This window comes from Falco punctatus (assembly GCF_963210335.1).
Source record: "Falco punctatus genome assembly, chromosome: 1".
Taxonomy (NCBI): Eukaryota; Metazoa; Chordata; class Aves; order Falconiformes; family Falconidae; genus Falco; species Falco punctatus.
In genome coordinates, this window is record NC_137580.1 from 8,920,650 (window position 1) to 8,923,479 (window position 2,830).

Sequence of the window (2,830 nt, forward strand, 5' to 3'; positions counted from 1 at the left end):
TCTACCAGTATCAAAATGCCTACATCATGAAGTTTGAGAGGCACATTAAAGTTTATATTTGCCATGTTGTTTGTAAGCATTTTGTTACTAAAGAGGCAATTTATTTGTATAATTAATCAGCTGAAATATCCTGAAGGTTTTATTTAAATTTTTTTCCCCCACCAAAAAGATACCTTTTGTTGTTAGAAGTAAAGAAAACATTTCATCAAGGCTTTTTGGTGTGATTGATAGTCTTAGTTGAATTTTGTTGAAGGCTTTTTGTCTGAGTGGTGCCTTGAGCTTTTTTTTAACTTTCATGGAACCTGGAACATTGGTTTAATTCTCTACTAGTAACAGGTGTTTCCTCTATAGGAAACCATTAACTTCACATTTTTAAACAATGCAAATCTGATCTTGATTTCAGGCTTGAAAGCTTTTGGTTTTCGTTTTTGAAATAGATCAAACCTTCAATAATCCACAAATAAACTTCAGATCCTCAGACAGACAACTAGTGGAACACCGAAGGCTTCATTCACTAAACAGGCTTCTAAGGATATTCCTAAACCAATGAGTTTTCTCAAAGTAATCTGCATGTTTTTTATGTTTTAACTCTTCCCTGAAAATGCAAGTAGAAAGAGGGTATTTTTTTTCTGTGTATTCATGCCAAAAGCAGTGCTCAAACTGAAGGGGAACACAAATGAACAACTACTCTGATGTTAGTGATCAGTCTGAAAACGTGGGACAGAACTGAATAAAAGTAAGATTATTTTCTTACTACATGGCTACTCTTTGAAGGTACTCACTTACAAGCTAATATTAACCTAGAGGGTACAGAATTCCACACATCCCTGGGGTTGGGGGTGGTAGGGGGTAGGGAACAAAAAATAAAAATATAGAAAATAGAAGGAATTACTATGACTATGTGATGTTAAATCCAGCACTGACTAGTTAAAAGGGGTTCTAATACCCCTTTGAAGGGGAAGCTTTACCCCTTTGATAACTCAAAGAACATGTGTCTAGCAATAAAATCTATGGAGAGGGAGATTTAGCTAAAAAAGCCACTTTTGAAGCCACAAAAATCCATCAGGTATTAGCAAAACTCAGTAAGGAAAGAATAACTGAAACACATTTGGGAGAAAGATATTTATAATATTATTATATATATAAAATGTGTATATACACACATGTGTGTGTATACGTGCATATATATATAGGTTACTGAAAACTAACAGAGAAATTAATAGGATTAATCACGTGAGTATGATTATTGTCATAACTATTGCACGTTACTATTGATTGGATTACGTAGAACTCTGTTAATAAAGAAACTTTAGTTAGCTGTTAATATTGTTAAACATTTTGGATTAGCTCTGATTTTTACAGCTTGCCGGCGCATCAAAGACCGATTTGGCCGTTGTAGCTTCCTCATTGACTCTATGCTGGTGATGAGTACCTACTACCCAAACGCAGCTAGTTAACTAACAGTGGAATGGAAATTCTGACCGGTAGTCAGGGGGTCATGTGCAGATGTTGTCAGCAATTAGAGCATAAAAGTGGTGGTTAAAGGGGACAAATACCATTTTAGATTGAAAATGCTTGCTCAATGAAGCACAAATAGCCATTTGAACTGCATGTACAAATATATTTATTATAGAACTGACTTGACTGCTTAAGTGTTTTCCTTACTACATAAAACGTAAATTTATTTTTTTTTAAAAAAAAGAACATACTTTTAATCAATCTTTAATATCTATTGCTTTGTAAAGCAATTAAAAGGAGGACTGCAAAGGTAAGACTAGAATTCTAAACACTCAATTAATACAAATGACACTTTTAAATCTAAACAGGTTTAAACAAACTAATTGTTCCCAGAAGAGTGGATACTCTCTCGTGCAATGTTGATGTTAGATAAAATCCTAATACCTTTCTTTCTACCTGTTAATCTGCCCATTTAAGACTGCATGTTAAAATCATGTACTGCTTTCTGTATAATCCATGAACAGAATTATCAAATGTAATAGTAAGAATGGGTACCTATATGAAACATGATAGTTCTTATAGCCAAAGCTTCAGAAGATTGAAGATTTGAAATTGCAGAGTGATAATTGTTCCTGGCAGCAGTACCATCATTAGCCGATCTTCATATTTCACCAAAGATGTAAAATATGGACAAATAATTATTCAGTTGCTGTATAAGTGATGTTTAGCAGGGATCTTACTCATACAATTAGAAAGAATGTAAATAGGTTGTCACTAAAACTGCACTAGCAGGCAGCTGTGGGGAAAACAAATTATGCACATAACCAATTTATCAAGACTTTGTATACAAACAAGTGTTATCTAAGCCCTTTATTGATTAAATTCTTTAACTAGAAACAATTTTATTCCGCTCTATACAAACTACTAATCTACTCTTTTAGTTAAAAAAAATAATAATTCTAAAAACGTGAATTGTCCTGAAAAGTCCAATCAACTTTGTTCCAGCTATTTTGGCAAATTTGGCAAAGAATTTATATTTTGTGTATTTTTCTATGTAAGTAAATGCTTATCAAAACTTTTGCTCTGAAAGCTGTTTTCACTTTCACTTCTCTTTTTGAAAAAGGTCTCTCTCCATCCTTCATGTTACAAGGACTGTAACACTGGGACAAGAAGAGGGTTTGCTGAAGTAGGGAAAATGTCAGGCAATTAAATACTTTTCCCTATTTTTTTGGTTTTAGAGAGACTCATTCCTATCACTTTTAATCACTCATTTTTCTGCCAGAACTAAGAGTAAAGCAGCTTTTAGAGTGACCCTTGGACCTGAAACAGAAGATGGTATTTTGCTGAAACGTCTTCCCAAAATCAGGCTTAC

The 2,830-nt window shown here is 33.5% G+C and overlaps 1 long non-coding RNA gene across 1 annotated transcript in view; it reads right to left on the bottom strand.

The window, feature by feature from the left end:
- Nucleotides 1–2,830, bottom strand: part of LOC308068380 — a 126,798-nt gene that overhangs the window by 90,075 nt on the left and 33,893 nt on the right. The window lies entirely within an intron of this gene.